A 21,008-nucleotide genomic window follows, 5' to 3' on the forward strand; every position below is an offset into this window, starting at 1 on the left:
AGTACTAGTAGAAAATAACAAAATTTGGAATGCTTCCTATGAAAATAATGATTTCCAGCTGACTTATAAACAAGCTTTGTGTTAATATACCTTCCCTTTTGTGGTTCTGTCTCATTAAGACATCTTCAGTTGGGCACAAAAGGTCTCCAATTAAAAAGCTCTGCTCTGAACCAACATGATTATTTGGGTCTGGTCTACACAAACAACATTTGCTGTGGCTATGTGGGTTTTTATTTACCTTTGCGGCATTTGTTCCTCTGATCCTAAGACCCTCAGAAGAAGAAAGGAATGTTCTGGGATTTTCCTGTAGAATGACATTTGCCTTCTTAGGTTGGCCGAGTCCCCATTAATTCCAGGTTTGTTTCCTCTAGGCTGTTTTTTACTAATTAGCTTGATTTTGTGTGATTTCTTCTCTACATATGGCATTCACAGATCTTTGAAAACTGAAACGCACACACATACAAATGTTTGTGAATTCAACATGCATTCAACTTGCCTATCAAGAGTATGGAAATTTAAAAAAAATAACAGAGCTATTTGGATGAACCCTAAAGCATTTACAAACAGTAATCGTCTCTCACCCGGCTTTATTGAGGATTATGCTTTCATGTTGTAAAAGCTATAAAATTAAAAATGGATTTAGAATGATAAATCAGCAGAAGCTGCTGGAAAGGATGAAGCCACAGATGAAAAGAGGCCGTTACAAGGAAGTGGGAATGAGGTGGGATGTGGATTTATTCAAGGGGCAGAGAGTTGTAGGGGACTAACAATTATATTCAATTAACTCAATAAGCAGTTTAGTCAGGAAAGACTCCAAAATTACAGGCATTTTTTTCCTAGGAAGGGCATATGAGGCTAGGTGGAGGAGTCTTGCAAAGAAATAAAAGTTTTGTTCCAAGAGACTAGAGAATTATTAGAATGACTTCACAGAAGGCAGCTCTGGTCTAAAAACAAAGGGAGATTCTAAGAGCCCAATGAGAGAGAATGTCCACTATCACTTGGAGAAATAGCAAATTGATCAATTTGATAGGCACATAGTTGGAAGAATATTATTCTCGTAGTAATCATCACCCTCCCTGTGAATCTTTCCCTGTACTCCCACGGAAGCTTGGTGCTTTCTCCTTCCTGATTCCATAGAATGCTAAAGTCTGATATAAACTTCTGTTGTGACACAACATATTGTTTAGATTTTTGGTTTTATTTTTTTTTCCAACTCTTCCAGGAGACTAGCATAGAACCTGATGCATAGTAGGTTCTCTAAAATATTTCTTTAACCAGAGAAATCAAGTTCATCTATACTGTTTTCTATAGTATATAAACCTGTTTATGAGTTTTATGCTATACATTCCTTCTCTTATAGAAGGTCCATTGGAGAATAAAAATTTAAATCCAATTAGGATCAGGAGAATGAGAAAACAAACCACAGACTGGGAAAAAAATTTGCAAAAGACACATCTGACCAAGGACTGTTATCCAAAATATACAAAGAACCCTTATAACTCAACAATAAGAAAACAAACAACCTAATTAAAAAATGGACCAAAGACTTTAACAGGCATCTCACCAAAGAAGATATACAGATGGCAAATCAGCATATGAAAAGATGCTCTATATCATAGGTCATCAGGGATATGCAACTTAAAACAACACTGAGATACCACTATACACCTATTAGAATGGCCAAAACCTGGAACACTGGCAACACCAAGTGCTGGTGAAGATGTGGAGCAACAAGGACTCTCATTCATTTCTGGTGGGAATCTAAAATGGTACAGCCACTCTGGAAGACAGTTTGGTGACCTCTTAGAAAACCAAACATTCTTACCATACGATCCAGCAATTGCACTCCTTGGTATTTACCCAAAGGAGTTCACAACTTAAAACTACACAAACCTGTACATGGTGTTTATAGCAGCCTGTTCATAATTCCTTGTTCATAAAACTTGGAAGCAACCAAGATGTCCTTCAGGAGGTGAATGGAAAAGAAAACTGTGGTATATCCCGACAATGGACTATTGTTCAACATTAAAAAGAAATGAGCTCTTAAGTGATAAAAAGTCATAAAGGAAACCAATGTATATTACTACTAAGTGAAAGAAGCCAATATGAAAAGGCTATGTAGAGTATGCTCCAATTATATGACATTCTGGGAAAGGCAAATCTATGAAGGAAAAAATCATTGTTTGTGAGGGATCAGGTAGGGGGAGGGATGAATAGGTGGAGCACAGAGGATTTTTTAGGCAGTGAAAGTACTCTGTACAATACCATAATAATGGATATAAGTCATTATACATGTGTCCAAGCCCATAGAATATACAATGGCAAGAGTGAACAGTAATGTAGGCCAGGGACTTTGGGTGATTATGATGTGTCAGTGTAAGTTCATCAATTGTATGAAGGTACCACTCTGGTAGGGGATATTGATAATAGGGGAGGCTGTCCATGTGTGGGGTAAGGGGCTGTGTGGGAAATCTCTGTGTCTTCCCCTCAATTTTGCTGTGAACCTAAAATTGCTCTACAAATAGTCTTAATAAAAATAAATTGAAAATGCTATTATGATTTACACAAATAATTGAGAGAAATGGGGAGAAGTAAAGAACATGAATTTAAGGCTAGACTCTTAGTTTCCCTCTCTTAAGATGGAACTGTGGAAAACTAATAGCCTTGAGTATTAAGAAGCTTATTTTTTGGGCTACGTGAAGGTTAAGGCTAGAATTTTACAATAGGAACTAAGAGACTGGGCCAGGCTGGAGGCAGCGTTGCCCCAAACTTTGGATTGATTCTTGCTACTGATGGTTCACAGTTGGGAGACTTTAATGAATAGAGACCAAGCAGATGAGTTTTAACTGAACAGTCTGTATGGCTGAATGTCCTTGACACACATGAGTGGGACCTGGGACCTGATGGACGTGTTTTGTTACCACATCATCAAAAGAACCAGTATATTGAGAGCTCTGCCACTCAGCATAGCTTGCAGGTTAATTTAATTGGATTGATAGATTTTATTCAACAGCATAAATGAGGCCTACTCGTATGTGTATAGCCAATGACATTTTTTATGGCTGTTTTCTAAGATAAGTAGTATGAGCTAAATGCAAGTAATTACAGGTCTGCAAATAAGGAAAAACATAAGTGCACTGTAGTTGAATTGACATGGTGGTCTTGATCATTGGTTATGTAGGTGCACAATGGGAATTTTGGCTTGACACTTGCTCATAAAACAACAAAGGATCCTCTTATAGTACCCTCTCGCTGCCATGAGTGTTGATGGTGCTGCCTGGGATGAACTGGGGAGGTGGATCCAAAAGTTTTGGAGAAATATCTCAAACCAACCTAGTTGGTAATTTGATCAGCGGCGCTGATCTTTCAAATGCCAAACTCAACAGTAATATGTTCCATATGAAATAAATGAGGAAAATAGTATGCGCACGCAAATACATTCAGAGAAAATTTAGGTCACTCCAGGACCTTTGTCCTCTCATTTTGGCTCCTTGCTCTACAGTTTTTCATATCCTGCAGGTCCGGGAGTAGCAACGATCAGTCTGTGAGCCCTTTCTTTTGCCAACGTTAGAAGTCCAGATGAGGAAGTATAGTTTTATTAGATTTGCTAAAATGCTTTCATTTAGAACACACAAGCTCTCTCATTTAGAATATAGGCAGCTTCACCCTCAATTTGCCAGGAAAAATAATCATAACTGTTTACTCTCTGGACCTAATAAACACTTTGAATTTAATTTTCAAAATATTTTAAATCATTTTATAAGTAATCTGTAGAATTTTTAAATTAAAAGTTTAATTTACTTAATTTTTATTAATATTTTCATCAATTTTGTTATACAAAACTATCAAATATTAACAGTAGTATCAAGACATTTACTGTTTTTATCAAGTAAGTTTTGGCATGTTGCTTCATAAAATATGAAATAATACAGTCATATATCCTTCCAACAAAATGTGATGGTCTAGGTTTTTGTCAAAATTTTTATGTTATGAAGTCTTTCTTCCTGTTGATTGGCTGACTGGATGAGAAAACCATATTACCTTTTGTCCTTAGAAGTGTATTGCTTCCTTATCAATTTTGAGTTTGAAAAATTCTTGTAAGGTATCATCAATCTGAAGACCTATAGTCTGAGATTTTGCTTACATGATCAGTTTCCCCAGGATGTCGTAGTACAGAGAGCTGTTCTCTTTCTCTTTGCATTCACCTTCTGATTTGTCTAATGGTTGTGAAATGTCTTTCTCCGTCAATTTTCTCCTCTTTGCTCAGATAGGCAGAAAAAAAATTCAGAGATTTTACTGTGTTCAGTGAAAGCTAAAAGCAGATTACAAAAAATAATGACAGGCAGATTTCCTTTATGCCTTCTTGAAGGATGATGCATTACTTTGGACAGTACAGTAAGAGAGCTGAAGAATAATTTATTTCACTTTTGTATTGTCCTTCTACATATTTCATCATTCTTCTTGATTCTTATTATTTGGGGATTTTTTGGATAGTTGAGAAAAATTGATGTGTAATGAAGAGTAGAGACGAAATAATTTCTAGAATTACAAAATACGAAAATATTTCAAGACATGAAAAAACAGATCCTTAATTTCACATAGTATATCTTTTTAAAAAATAAAAGTGACTCATGAACGCTTATGGTAATTACAAAATAGAATGAATTTTATTCTGTTAACAATTTTATGTTTGAACTTTGGAAATCTTTAAGAAAATATAAGATTCATGAAATATCAACCCTTACAAAATGCTCAAAAAAGAAACTCCAAAGTTAAAATTGAGTCTAATGACCCAGAAGTCTAATAACTCTCAGCAATACTGAGAGTTAAAAGAATGAGGCCAAGAGGTCATGGATATACACAAATCAATAGACAGTGAAACAGTCGATGATTGTGTACAGAATGCATCTGCTAGGGATGTTCTGAAATTTTGGAGGAAAAGTCAACTTCTACATGAAATAAATAAGAATGCAATAATAAACTGTATATATCCAAACAAATTGTGATTTCCACATGTTTTAAAAGGCCCAGGTGCTGAACAGTAAGTAATCTAACCTTTTGGTGTTAAGTAAGAAAGAGCTTATATAAAGAACCTTATTTTATTGTATATCATTATTCTGGCTTCACATAAATCCAATTCTGAATTACTTTAAGTCTTACCCATCTTTAATTTATCAGTGTCTCTGTGGGATTATGTATGGTGATCTGGGTAATGCCAAGAATTTCATGTCCGAACTCTTTTCTTACCTGATAATTCTTAGATGTTGTCTGGTATCTCATGACGGTCAAACAGTTTAATCCTTTAGTTATAAAAACATTCTTAAAATTCATATGTTTAAGGATGAATAATTCTATTGTGCTTTAGTTTGATTTGGTTTTATATGTTTGTTTTCAGAGGGCATGTTGCAAAACAGAATTTGAGATTTTTGCTTTGAGGAGATAGATATTTCATTGGCTGGTAAGTAGAAACATGCCCTTTTGAAGGAGGGGGCAATGCCATCTGAAGAGTGATTTTATATCCAGTCAGAGGACTGCATGAGAGTAGTGAGAACCCACGTCCCAGAGAAAATAGGTGTTTTGCCAAAGGAGCATTATACAGGGAGGAATACAATCTCACCACCGCCAAACTTTTCCACATGTTTGGTCACTCCAGTGATTTGGTTTTCTCAGCGCCTGGTAGTCCCGTTATGAATCGTTTCCCAAAAATGTGTGTATGTGTGTATCACAGAGAGAGTTCTGAAACCACAGTGGTGATAAGTGTTTCAGTGGTGACACGAGCCTCAATGTCTTCAGCCACGTACAGACAGAAAGAGAATATTAATGCTTTGATGCTTGCTTTGTTTCTTTTCTACATTTAAGAATAAGGAGGAGAGGAGAAAAAGGAGGAGAAGAGACTAGGAAGACAGGGAGGAAGAAAAGGAGAAGAGAATAGGAAGATAGGAAGGAAGAAAAGGAGGAGAAGAGAAGAGGGGAGGGGAGAGAGAAAGGAGAAAGGAAGGAAGAAGACTTGAACAATTATTTGAAACAAGTTTTGGAGAACTTAAGGTAGAAAATATAGATGTCATCTTGCAGTGTCAATCAGATATGCGAACTGATACGGTTGCCAGCATTTTTTAGAAATCAAAGAGGGATCACTTGACAGACTGGGGATAAAGCCAACGGTAGGACTGTGCATTCTGGTTTAGCTCTCATGGTATATTCATCTTGAACAGCAGGGGGTAAATTTTCTAAATAGGCCACTGGGGATCCCCACAAATCCCATTAGCTGGTAATAGGATTTGTGTGCATAAATTCTGTTGCCCTGAAAATTTAGATTTTGGTGTTTAATTTTCCATGTGACCTGCATGCCCATTACTGTAAATTAGATGGAGTTTTTCTGGGAAATTTCACATAGTTTTGTTTTGTTTTTTTCCTTTTGTTTATTCTTTTCTAAAAAGACATCTTTTTCCAAAGGTTAATCTTCGAAAATTTCTTTAGGGTCTGAAAGCATCTGTGGGAGGGGATTATGTAGCAGAGAAAATCTTGAAATACATTTATTCACGTTTATTAGCTTATTTGGAAAGGCTCTAATGGAAAAAAGTAACCCATTTCTTTTGCTCCACTTTTAAACTACTAGAACAAGCCACTATACTCATATGTTTTTAAAAAATACACTAGTGTTTATTAATTTTTATACAATCAAGTTAACATAATTTTTGTTTGTGCACAGTGGGTATCCAGTAATCTTACCAATTTTGATTTTGTGGGAATCAAGTCTGTCCTTGGATCCAAAGGCTAATTGAGGATCCTGAACTTTTCAGGTGATGATGGTTAAGAAAAGCAGTATCGACTTCTCAGCCATCCCTATGAGCTTCGGGAAGAAATACAGGAGATAAAGTCACAAATAGAAAAAAAAAAAAAAACTTGATAGGCTTTTCAGGTTTATTTGAATCCCAAATCAAAGTAAAAACACAAGGGGTTTATTCTTTGAGCATGGATTTGTAGAATAAGGGTGAAAAAATTGTATGTGCCCTGGGCTTCTTCAGCTGAGTTCCACACAGTTCCATTTGAGATAATAATATATGTCTTACTGTTTAGTAGTAGCAAGGACCATGAAATACAATATCACTTGTTTAAACAAAAATAAGGAGAGTATAGTAAGGATACTACGGGATACATATCTTTGGTTAGAAAAGGGAGGCTGCCTGTAACTCCAATAAATGCCTCCAGTATGTTTTTCTCATTTGTCCCTCTTAATAAGCTGAGGAAATAGATTATTATCCACGCTTTGGCAAAGAAAGACAGAGATGCTTGCAAAATGTACTTAGCTTCCCAAGTGTACACACTTAGTTGGTGCCTACCTTCAGTAACCTGCTTTGGCCTGGTTCCAAAGGTATGTCTGTGCTCACCCAAGAGCACAGCTGAGTCACTCTTTTTTTTTTTAAATTGGGGTATAGTTGCTTTACAATGTTGTGTTAGTTTCTGCTGTACAGAGAAGTGAATCTGCTGTATGTATGCATATATCCCCTCTTTTGGGGATTTTCTTCCCATTGAGATCACCACAGAGCACTGAGTTCCCTGTGCTCTACAGCAGGTTCTCATTAGTTATCGATTTTACACACAGCAGTGTCTATGTGTCAATCCCAATCTCCCAATTCATCCCACCCCCGCTTTCCCCCCTTGGTGTCCCTACGTTTGTTCTCTACATCTGTGTCTCTACAGCTGAGTCACTCTTAACCCATCCTAATTCGTATCATCCCAAGAGGTGTGATTGCTAATGCAATGGCAGATTTTAAGTCTCTGCTTTGTTTCGTTTTAGTGGCTATACATTCGGATCAGCTTAAATGCTGGATTTAAACCTTTGGGTGTAAGGGATTGTGCAAGAAGTTTTGCATATTCCCATGCATGGATTTTTCCATTCTTTTTCTTTAATTTCTTTTAACTATGGCTTAAAAAAGGGACTGCAGATTGATTAGGGGAGTGGCTATCGAAGCTGTGTGGAGCGAATAGAGAGACAAATGAAAAAGAGACCAAGTGGAAGGGGGCCTGAAGGGTTTGGTGCTGACCTCACTCCCATGATGCCAGCAGAAGTGATTCACTTTGGAGGGTCAGTGTATCAATTAACAATTGCTTCAATAAACCTGCTTAACGCACAACCACAAGTTCTCAGCAGCACACAAGATAAGAATTGGTTTATCTCATGCACCTGGGGGCTGGGTAACCTAAACTGGGCTCATCTGGGGCCGTTCTTCCCCACATGTCTGTCATCTCCCTTTAATGAGCTGGATATTTAGGGCGAGTCCTTCTCGTGGCAACGGCAGAGGATTAGGAAAGCAACTTTCAAGTTGCAAGGCGTCTTGAGGCGGCGTAGGTAGTGAGCTGCTACACCATCATTTCTGCCATCTTCTATTTGCCAAAGCAAGTCACATGGCCAAGGCCAAAGTCAGAGGAAAGAAAATATACTGTATCCTAGAAGGAGGAGCTACAAAGTCACGTGGCAAAGGGCACCTATAAAAGGACAGGTGAAGCATCCGGGGCCCCGATGCAAGCTATTACGCCAGCGTAATCTCTGGCTGACGAGAAAAGACTGAGAATCGAATCGTCTGACTCCAGACCACACAGTTGAAGGGCTTATCAGCCGGGTAAGTCTGTTGGGTCTTATAACCCCTGTGCAAAAACTCAATTGCCAGTGGTTTGAGGAATCTTCAGGCAACTGTGGTAATGTAGTTTGTAAGACTTGAAGAGGTACTGAGGCAGTTGCTGTGCTATTTAGAAGATGAAGAGGTATGTGGATTTGGGCAAATGGATTTTTTTTTCATACCTATACTACCCTCTCTTTTTTTTTTTTTTTTTTTCCTTCTTTTTTGCGGTACGCGGGCCTCTCACTGCTGCGGCCTCTCCCGTTGCGGAGCACAGGCTCCGGACGCGCAGGCTGAGCGGCCATGGCTCACGGGCCCAGCCGCTCCGCGGCACGTGGGATCCTCCCGGACCGGGGCACGAACCCGCGTCCCCCGCATCAGCAGGCGGACCCCCAACTACTGGGCCACCAGGGAAGCCCCTCTTTTTTTTTTTAATGAGAAAAGAATTTAAAAATGAATGAACTATGGATTAATTAATATCCTGTTAATTTAAATCTCTTCCATGTCCCCAGGCCTTTCATTTGATAAAATAGCTATAACCACTTACAACTAAAACTTCACATTCATATTGTGCTTGAATTTTTATGAAATGGTCTCACATCTATTATTCTTAATTGCTTCCAAATAATCCCATTACAAGCGCAAGCCTGACGTTAATCACATGGAATTACATATGAACCCACCTAACTGCGGGCACTTTGCTAGTTGCAGAATTGTTGGAAACCTGAAGCCCTCCATTCCCTCTTCACTACGCATGTCCCTCTTCTCTGAAACCTCCCCATTCCACATCTTTTTTCAGATATCTCACTGATTCTAACAACTCCCCTATATAATTTGTTCTCAGTTTCCAAATGCTGTTGCCCACGGCCCGGCTCTGGTCATCTTCCCGCTTGCAAGTCCCTCTGTTTGGGAGGGAGATAGCAAACAAGAGCACAGGCAGGGATGCTAAGTGTAAGCAACCATGCTTTCTCCTGGCCGGGGCTTTGGGGCTTCCCAAAGAATTTACCCAGGCCCTGTTTGCAGAAGGTTGTTGGCACAGAGTTCTTCCTGGAATTGGAAGGAAAAGGAAAAACAAAACAAAACAAAACCCACTGATGTTCTGTGCTGTGTGTGTGTTGGAAGCGCAGTGGTGGCTGTTTTTTCAAATAGTAAAAGTACGGAATGAAGGTGGGTGTTCTTGCTTGATTGGTTTTTTTTTCTGCATCTTATATGGAAAACCTGTGTACCTGCCTCATAACCACTTTTACACCCTAGATAGTACCTCCCCCTCAAAATGGGCAGGAAAGAGGCTGACTGGGTCTCTTTTTAGTAGAAAATATTCATATCACCTTTTTTTTAAAAAAACAAAACAAAACACTAGTGGCCATGAAATTTCTATGTGGCCTTATTTTGTATAGCTTCAGTGACTATGGATGTAAGCTCTTTGAAAACACTGCTGTAGTTGTTGTGGGTATCTTAGAAACTTCTGTCGTTCTGCATCAAAAGCCATCATGGGTCTAGCCTGCCAGAATTGGTGGGCAGCACCAATTACTTTCATACGTCGTGTCAGAGTTCCTTGAAAAAGGTGTGATTTTGATTTTTTTTTTGGTGTTACATTATCAGAACAAACAATTGTGTCTTAGGTGTCATAATCTTTGCAGGTGTTTTCCTGTGACTCTAAGAATTCTATTTCATTCCTGGTAGGTACGATTTGAGCTACAGGGAGGAATTGCTTTCTTATCTTTCAAATGTTAGTTTTATGAAGAGCCCTTAAGTATATATCCATGTGTGACCTGGGGCAAATGCTGAAATAGGTCTCTCTGAACAATATGCCCTTCAATAATTTGCTTCATGATCAATGATTTGGGTAAATATTGGTTATTACGCTGTTTTGAGAGAATTCGCAGAACTAGTATCAGCAGATGTTTTAAGAAAAGATTTGCTAGAATTAAAACACTTTTATTAATGTGGAACTCTACACTTTTTTGCATGTGTGTTTTTCTGTTACTTTCTTTTAAAAAATGTACAATTTTACCATAGAACTTATATACTTATTAAAGGTGTGGACTGTTATCTTAATTTTCTAGATATATAAAGATGTATTTTTACCTACTTTTATAATGTCTTCTAGTAACAATAATGATAACCAGCAGTTATGTGACAGATACACTACTAATGCATACTGGCATTATTTCCTTAACTTCCCCAAACACGTTAAGAGGTAGATATTTATTATTATGTACACTTTACAGATGGGTAAACTCCTACATAGAGAGTCTGAGTCACTTCCCAGAAGTCACTAGGTAATACAAGAAAAAGTCAGGTTTCAAAACCAGGGTCAGCTAATGACATAGGTCACTTTTTTGACCACTGTGCTTTATTAATACCCAGAACTGGACATGAAACTTTAGAGCGATGTGAGTGCAGCTTGTCCATTTTTAAAGTGTTTTTTTTCCATCCTAGCATAAGAAGTGGAAAAGCAGGTTGATCCTGGAGAGAGTTGCTTTCACAGAGTACAAAGTAAATAGAACAATATCTTAAGTAAAAATGTTTGGAGAAAAAGTTTTCTTTTCTGCAACTATTCGAACACTCTCCTGTGTGTTCTAGACTTGTGTGTGGAATAGAAAAACAGCACCAGCTGTTGGACAAAAAGGACCTATGTTGAGAGGATCATGTCCTATCATCAGTGTCATGAAAAACCATTACTCGTAAAGCAGTGGGGTCCGGCAAGAACGGCCCTACCAAGAGCAAGCTGTCTTATTGGCGAGGGGGTTATAATAGCTTCTAGTATAATTAAGGACTGTACCTCCAAACGAAACAAAACATAAAACATTATACCAGAGCCAAGGCTGGGATGTCAGCTTGTGGATATGGGGCTAACAGTGGGGCTATTTAGTCAACAGTACACGTGACAAAATTCAGCTTAAACCAAAGGGAGCACATTTTCAAACGAAGCCCTGTAGATCCTGTTATTTACTAATGGGATTTGTGGGTATTAAGTCTCGTGCATGAAAAATCTACATCTAGGTGACCAATTTTCCATGTGACAGAGCAATTGATTGAATTTTTAAAATCTGAGGGGCTTCCCTGGTGGCGCAGTGGTTAAGAATCCACCTGCCAATGCAGCAGACACAGGTTCGAGCCCTAGTCCGGGAAGATCCCTCATGCCACGGAGCAACTAAGCCCGTTCGCCACAACTACTGAGCCTACGCTGTAGAGCCCCCGTGCCACAACTACTGAAGCCCGTGCACCACAACTACTGAAACCTGCGTGCCTAGAGCCCGTGCTCCAAAACTAGAGAAGCCACCGCAATGAGAAGCCCGCACACCGCAACGAAGAGTAATCCCTGCTCACCGCAACTAGAGAAAGGCCACGTGCAGCAACGAAGACCCAACAGAGCCAAAAATAAATAAATAAATACATAAAAATCTGAGCAAAACAGTGCAAATGTTTTGGCAACTTTTACAGTTTTCGTTCTCTTATATCTCTGCGTTGTCAGAAATGATACATTTATGGTAAACTTAGTGTAAAATGATGGTATGATACAAAGTGAATTAAAAAATTTACAAATCATCTATAGTTGGTGAAATTTCTCTGATGGAAATAATGGTGTAAGTGAATGGAACCAGCATAGTCCCTGGAACATAAGAAAGACCCCTTGAATGTGTCCTGAATCTGATGGAACAAGCTGCTCTGAAAAGGACTTGGTTTTAATTATTAAACTGCTGCTATCATGCAGATGCTCTCTGGGTAGAATTGTATAATTTTGCTTTCCTTAGTGGTGCTGGAACAAGGTTATAAAATATGCATGTTTTATTTATTTATTTTGTCTTGGAATTAGTGGCTAAAGACTGCTTAATTTCATAACCATGAGCTTGTTCATTTCCTTTCCTCTCTTTCAGAATGTAGAGGGAGATTTTCATTCAGGAGCATAAAATCTGTGATGCCATTTTGCTCACATTAAGTTGAATTTTTGCCAGGTGTTATGTTCAATGCAGTCACTGCTGGGGATTCTGTGGGTGTTACTGAAAATTACTTGGACAGAAAAACAATATGTTGGCTCAGGACAGGCTGAGAAAGTGGTGATTCAGGGACACCAGGGAGTGCTTTGCAATATGTGGCAGTGGCTGGAATTCTTTCTGCATCATTTGCAACCCAAACATCTCCACTCAGAGCTTTGTCACTTTCCAGTGACAGTATTTCGGCCGAAACTTCTTAGATTGCTATCTTAGTTTAGACATTTCTCCTTAGTTAGCACCTACCTAATCCATTAATTTTTAACACTGTTTAAAGATAGGAAGTCTCAGTTTAAAAATGTGAAAATCAATAAAGAAATTATCAAGGAACATAGAATCTTGATACGAAGACTTTTAAACAAAATACAAGAGCTGTAGCTAATAATAAAAGATGAAGCTTCTCTTCTTGTGTTCTCCATTTTCTTTTTTTCCTACCACTTATTATGTGTCTCTTGCTTCTCTCAACAGGGCACATAAAGGGACCATCTGTTCTTTAGCTGTTTCTCCATATCAGTGACTTTCAAATCCTTTCCTTTAGTCACTCTCTCACCCTTAGTTCTGGTTCCTTAATCCAACTAGTAAAATAGAATTTCCCTTTTAGACTGAGTGCCTACAGCTTACTTTACTTTTTTTTTTTAACATCTTTACTAGAGTATAATTACTTTACAATGGTGTGTTAGTTTCTGCTTTATAACAAGGTGAATCAGCTATACATATACATATATCCCCATATCTCTTCCCTCTTGCATCTCCCTCCCACCCTCCCTATCCCACCCCTCTAGGTGGTCACAAAGCACGAAGCTGATCTCCCTGTGCTATGCAGCTGCTTCCCACTAGCTATCTATTTGACATTTGGTAGTGTATATATGTCATTACCATTCTCTCACTTCATCCCAGCTAACCGTTCCCCCTCCCCGTGTCCTCACGTCCATTCTCTACGTCTGCGTCTTTATTCCTGTCCTGCCCCTAGGTTTTTCAGAACTTTTTTTTTTTTAGATTCCTTATATATGTGTTAGCATATGGTATTTGTTTTTTTCTTCCAGAATTACTTCACTCTGTATGACAGTCACCAAGTCCATCCACCTCACTACACATAACTCAATTTCGTTTCTTTTTATGGCTAACATTCCATTGTATATATGTGTCACATTTTCTTTATCCATTCGTCTGTCGTTGGACACTAAGGCCACTTCCATGTCCTAGCTACTGTAAATAGAGCTGCAATGAACATTGTGGTATATGAGTCTTTTTGAATTATGGTTTTCTTAGGGTATATGCCCACTAGTGGGATTGCTGGGTTGTATGGTAGTTCTGTTGTTAGTTTTGTAAGGAATCTCCATACTGTTCTCCACAGTGGCTGTATCAATTTACATTCCCACCAAAAGTGCAAGAGGGTTCCCTTTGCTCCACACCCTCTCTAGCATTTATTGTTTGTATATTTTTTGATGATGGTCATTCTGACCAGTGTGAGCTGATACCTCATTGTAGTTTTGATTTGCATTTCTCTTAATGTTGTTGAGCATCCTTTCATGTGTTTGTTGGCCATCTGTATATCTCCTTTGGAGAAATGTCTATTTAGGTCTTCTGCCCATTTTTGGATTGGGTTGTTTGGTTTTTTGATATTGAGTTGCATAAGCTGCTTGTAAATTTTGGAGGTTAATCCTTTGTCAGTTGTTTCATTTGCAAATATTTTCTCCCATTCTGAGGGTTGTCTTTTCATCTTGTTCATGGTTTCCTTTGCTGTGCAAAAGCTTTTAAGTCATTAGGTCCCATTTGTTTATTTTTGTTTTTATTTCAGTTTCTCTAGGAAGTGGGTTACAAGGGATCTTGCTGTGATTTATGTCATAGAGTGTTCTACCTATGTTTTCCTCTAAGAGTTTGATGGTGTCTGGCCTTACATTTAGGTCTTTAATCCATTTTGAGTTTATTTTTGTGTATGGTGTTAGGGAGTATTCTAATTTCATTCTTTTATATGTAGCTGTCCAGTTTTCCCAGCACCACTTATTGAAGAGGCTGTCTTTTCTCCATTGTATATTCTTGCCTCCTTTATCAAAAATAAGGTGACCATATGTGCATGGGTTTATCTCTGGGCTTTCTATCCTGTTCCATTGATCTATATTTTTGTTTCTGTGCCAGTACCATACTGCCTTGATTACTGTAGCTTTGTAGTATAATCTGAGGTCTGGGAGTCTGATTCCTCCAGCTCTGTTTTTCTTTCTCAACATTGCTTTGGCTATTCAGGGTCTTTTGTGTTTACATAGACATTGTGAAATTTTTTGTTCTAGTTCTGTGAAAAATGCCATTGGTAGTTTGATGGGGATTGCTGAATCTGTAGATTGCTTTGGGTAATACAGTCATTTTCACAATGTTGATTCTTCCAATTCAAGAACACGGTATACCTCTCCATCTGTTTGTATAATCTGTAATTACTTTCATCAGTGTCTAATACTTTTCTGCATACAGGTCTTTTGTCTCCTTAGGTAGGTTTATTCCTAGGTATTTTATTTTGTTTACTGCAATGGTAAATGGGACTGTTTCCTTAATTTCTCTTTGAGTTTTCATCATTAGTGTATAGGAATGCAAGGGGTTTCTGTGCATTAATTTCTTATCCTGCTACTTTATCAAATTCGCTGATTAGCTCTAGTAGTTTACTGGTAGCATCTTTAGGATTCTTTATGTATAGTATCATGTCATCTGCAAATAATGACAGCTTTATTCTTTTCCAATTTGGATTCATTTTATTTCTTTTTCTTCTCTGATTGCTGTGGCTAAAACTTCCAAAAGTATGTTGAATAATGGTGGTGAGAGTGGACAACCTTGTCTTGTTCCTGATCTTACTGGAAATGGTTTCAGTTTTTCACCATTGGGAACGATGTTGGCTGTGGGTTTGTCATATATGGCCTTTATTATGTTGAGGTAAATTCCCTGTGTGCCTACTTTCTGGAAGATTTTTCTCATAAAGGGGTGTTGAATTTTGTCAAAAGTTTCTACTGCACCTATTGAGATGATCATATGGTTTTTCTCCTTCAATTTGTTACTATGGTTTATTACATGGATTGCTTTGAGTATATTGAAGAATCCTTGCATTCCTGGGATAAACCCCATTTGATCATGGTGTATGATCTTTTTAATGTGCTGTTGGATTCTGTTTGCTAGTATTTTGTTTTGGATTTTTGCATCTATGTTCATCAGTGATACTGGTCTTTAGTTTTCTTTCTTTGTGACATTCTTATCTGGTTTTGGTATCAGGGTGATGGTGGCTTCGTAGAATGAGTTTGGGAGTGTTCCTTCCTCTGCTATATTTTGGAAGAGTTTGAGAAGGATAAGTGTTAGCTCTTCTCTAAATGTTTGATAGAATTTGCCTGTGAAGCCATCCGGTCCTGGGCTTTTGTTTGTTGGAAGATTTTTAATCACAGTCTCAATTTCAGTGCTTGTGATTGGTCTGTTTATATTTTCTATTTCTTCCTGATTCAGTCTCAGAAGCTTGTGCTTTTCTAAGAATTTGTCCATTTCTTCCATGTTGTCCATTTTATTGGCATATAGTTGCCTGTAGTAATCTCTCATGATCCTTTGAATTTCTGCGGTGTCAGTTGTTACTCCTCCGTTTTCATTTCTAATTCTATTGATCTGAGTCTTCTCCCCTTTTTGTTCTTGATGAGTCTGACTAATGCTTTATCAATTTTGTTTATCTTCTCAAAAAACCAACTTTTAGTTTTATTGATCTTTGCTATTGTTTCCTTCATTTTTTTCCATTTATTTCTGATCTGATTTTTATGATTTCTTTCCTTCTGCTAACTTTGGGGTTTTTTCTTCTTCTTTCTCTAATTGCTTTAGGTTTAAGTTTAGGTTGTTTATTTGAGATGGTTCTTGCTTTTTAAGGTAGTATTGTATTGCTTTAAACTTCCCCTTAGAGCTGCTTTTGCTGCATCCCATAGGTTTTGGGTCATCGTGATTTCATTGTCATTTGTTTCTAGGTATTTTTTGATTTCCTCTTTGATTTCTTCAGTGATCTCTTGGTGATTAGATAGTGTATTGTTTAGCCCCCATGTGTTTGTATTTTTTACACTTTTTTTCCCTGTAATTGATACCTAGTCTCATAACGTTGTGGTTGGAGAAGATACTTGATACGATTTCAATTTTCTTAAATTTCCCAAGGCTTGCTTTGTGGCCCAAGATATGATCTATCCTAGAGAATGTTCCATGAGCACTTGAGAAAGTGTAATCTGCTGTTTTTGAAGGAAATTTCCTATAAATATCAATTAAGTCCATCTTGTTTAATGTATCATTTAAAGCTTGTGCTCCCTTATTCATTTTCATTTTGGATGATCTGTCCATTGGTTAAAGTGGGGTGTTAAAGTCCCCTACTATGATGTTGTTACTGTCGATTTCCCGTTTCATGGCTATTAGCATTTGCCTTATGTATTGAGGTGCTCCTATGTTGTGTGCATAAATATTTACAATTGTTATATCTTCTTCTTGGATTGATATCTTGATCATTATGTAGTGTCCTTCTCTGTCTCTTGTAATAATCTTTATTTTAAAGTCTATTGTGTCTGATATGAGAATTGCTACTCCAGCTTTCTTTTGATTTCCATTTGCATGGAATATCTTTTTCCATCGCCTCACTTTCAGTCTGTATGTGTCCCTAAGTCTGAAGTGGGTCTCTTGTAGACAGCATTTATATGGGTCTTGTTTTTATATCCATTCAGCCAGTCTATGTCTTCTGGTTGGAGCATTTAATCCATTTACATTTAAGGTAATTATCAATATGTATGTTCCTATTACCATTTTCTTAATTGTTTTGGGTTTGTTGTTGTAGGTGTTTTCCTTCTCTTGTGTTTCCTGCCTAGAGAAATTCCTTTAGCATTTGTTGTAAAGCTGGTTTGGTGGTGCTGAATTCTCTTAGCTTTTCCTTGTCTGTAAAGGTTTTAATTTCTCCATTGAATCTGAATGAGATCCTTGCTGGGTAGAGCAATCTTGGTTGTAGTTTTTTCCCTTTCATCACTTTACGTATGTCCTGCCACTCCCTTCTGGCTTGCAGAGTTTCTGCTGAAAGATCACCTGTTAACCTTATGGGAATTCCTTTGTATGTTATTTGTTGTTTTTCCCTTGCTGCTTTTAATATTTTTTCTTTGTATTTAATTTTTGATAGTTTGATTAATATGTGTCTTGATGTGTTTCTCCTTGGGTTTATCCTGTATGGGACTCTTTGCACTTCCTAGACTTGATTGACTATTTCCTTTCCCATATTAGGGAAGTTTTCAACTATAATGTCTTCAAATATTTTCTCAGTCCCTTTCTTTTTGTCTTCTTCTTCTGGAACCCCTATAATTCGAATGTTGGTGCATTTAATGTTGTCCCAGAGGTCTCTGAGACTGTCCTCAATTCTTTTCATTCTTTTTTCTTTATTCTGCTCTGTGGTAGTTATTTCCACTCTTTTATCTTCCAGGTCACTTATCCGTTCTTCTGCCTCAGTTATTCTGCTATTGATTCATTCTAGAGAATTTTTAATTTCATTTATTGTGTTGTTCATCATTTTGTTTGCTCTTTAGTTCTTCTAGGTCCTTGTTAAACATTTCTTGAATTTTCTCCATTCTATTTCCAAGACTTTGGATCATCTCTACTCTCATTACTCTGAATTCTTTTTCAGGTAGACTCCCTATTTGCTCTTCATTTGTTTGGTCTTGTGGGCTTTTACCTTGCTCCTTCATCTGCTGTGTGTTTTTCTGTCTTCTCACTTGGCTTCACTTACTGTGTTTGGGGTCTCCTTTTTGCAGGCTGCAGGTTTGTAGTTCCCGTTGTTTTTGGTGTCTGCCCCCGGTGGGTGAGTTTGGTTCAGTGGGTTTTGTAGGCTCCCTGGTGGAGGGGACTGGTGCCTGTGTTCTGGTGGACAAAGCTGGATCTTGTCTTTCTGGTTGGCAGGACCGTGTCTGGTGGTGTGTTTTGGGGTGCCTGTGACCTAATTATGATTTTACGCCGCCTCTCTGCTAATGGATGTGATTGTGTTCCTGTCTTGCTAGTTGTTTGGCATAGGATGTCCAGCCCAGTAGCTTGCTGGTCATTGAGTGGAGCTGAGTCTTAGCATTGAGATGGAGGTCTCTGGGAGAGCTTTCGCTGTTTGATATTATGTGGAGCTGTGCAGTCTCTGGTGGCCCAACGTCCTGAACTCGGCTCTCCCACCTCAGAGGCACAGGCCTCATACCTGCCCAGAGCACCAAGACTCTGTCAGTCACACGGCTCAGGAAAAAAGGGAGGAAAAAAGAAAGAAAGTAAAAAAGAAAAGAAAATAAAGTTATTAAAATAAAAAGTGAAAAGTAATTATCAAAAATAAAAATTAAAAAGTAATAATAAAGAAAAAAGGAGAGAGCAACCAAAACGAAAATTAAATCCACCAGTGATAACAAGTGCTAAAAAGTATACTAAAAAAAAAAAAAAAGGACAAACAGAACCCTAGGACACATGGTAAAAGCAAAGCTATACAGGCAAAATCACACACAGAAGCATACACACAAACAAAAAGGGAAAAAAGAAAAAATATATATATTGTTGATCTCAAAGTCCAGTGCCTCAATTTTTGGATGATTCGTTGCCTATTCAGGTATTCCACAGATACAGGTACATCAAGTTGACTGTGGAGCTTTAATCCGCTGCTCCTGAGGCTGCTAGGAGAGATTTCCCTTTCTCTTCTTTGTTCTCACAGCTCCCAGGGGCTCAGCTTTGGATCGGCCCCGCCTCTGCGTGTAGGTCGCCGGAGGGCGTCTGTTCTTCACTCAGACAAGACAGGGTGAAACGAGCCGCTGATTCGGGGGCTCCAGCTTACTCAGGCCGGGGGAGGGAGGGGCATGGAGGCGGGGCGGGCCTTCGGCGGCAGAGGCCAGCATGACGTTGCGCACCAGCGTGAGGCGCGCCGTGCGTTCTCCCGGGGGAGTTGTCCCTGGATCCCGGGACCCTGGCAGTGGCGGGCTGCACAGGCTCCCCGGAAGGGAGGTGTGGATAGTGACCTGTGCTTGCACACAGGCTTCTTGGTGGCGGCAGCAGCAGCCTTAGTGTCCCATGCCCGTCTCTGGGGTCCACGCTAATAGCCGTGGCTTGCGCCCGTCTCTGGAACTCCTTTAAGCGGCGCTCTTAATCCCCTCTCCTCGCGCACCAGGAAACAAAGAGGGAAGAAAAAGTCTCTTGCGTCTTCGGCAGGTCCAGACTTTTCCCCGACTCCCTACCGGCCAGCCATGGCGCACTAGCCCCCTGCAGGCTGTCTTCACGCCGCCAACCCCAGTCCTCTCCCTGTGCTCCGCCTGAAGCCCGAGCCTCAGCTCTCAGCCCCACCCGCCCTGGCTGGTGAGCAGACAAGCCTCTCGGGCTGGTGAGTGCCGGTCGGCACCGATCCTCTGTGCGGGAATCTCTCCGCTTTTCCCTCCGCACCCCTGTTGCTGCGCTCTCCTCTGTGGCTCCGAAGCTTACCCCACGCCCAGCCGCCGTCTCCACCAGTGAAGGGGCTTCTAGTGTGTGGAAACCTTTCCTCCTTCACGGCTTCCTCCCACTGGTGCAGGTCCCGTCCCTATCCTTTTGTCTCTGTTTATTCTTTTTTTCTTTTGCCCTACCCAGGTACATGGGGAGTTTCTTGCCTTTTGGGAAGCCTGAGGCCTTCTGCCAGCATTCAGTAGGTGTTGTGTAGGAGTTGTTCCACATGTAGTTGTATTTCTGATGTATTTGTGGGTAGGAAGGCGATCTCCACATCTTACTCCTCTGCCATCTTGAAAGTCTCCCCTCTACTTTACTTTTTTTTAAATTTTATAAATTTATAAATATACAAGTAAAATATATTTATTGAATAAATGCAGTTTTTTTCATTTATAACTTTTAAAGTTTCAAAGACAAAAATATATTTCTTTTGTAATCAAATATAGGGTGACCAGCCTTCCTGGTTAGCCTGAAACTGTCCAGTTTTAGTGCTGAAAGACCTGTGTCCTGAGACACCCAAGAATCCCGGGTGAAGCAGGGCAACAGGTCATCCCTAAGAACGTAACAATAGTTCTAAACATCCTGGCAGCCAAAACAATAGTTCTAAACATCCTGGCAGCCAAAGCAAAGATGAAAAGTTGCTATTTATCATGTAACTCATTATGAGGCGTATAAAGAATAAAGTATAAAGTATACTTTATATATATATACTTTATATATACTTTATATATATATAAAGTATAAAGAATCAGTTCTTCTGTGAAACCTGGTGTCTGTGTGTGTTGTTTGCTTGTTTTATTGCTAATTACTAAATTCAAAGGAAAGTTAGGTTAAGCATTATATAGGAGGTACTGAATAACATTTAGGATTCTATGTCAGTTTCTCAAAAAAATCAACCAACCAACCCCAAAATAGATGTAGAACCTATAGGGCTAAT

Source organism: Delphinus delphis, chromosome 5, assembly GCF_949987515.2.
Source record: "Delphinus delphis chromosome 5, mDelDel1.2, whole genome shotgun sequence".
NCBI classification, from domain to species: Eukaryota; Metazoa; Chordata; class Mammalia; order Artiodactyla; family Delphinidae; genus Delphinus; species Delphinus delphis.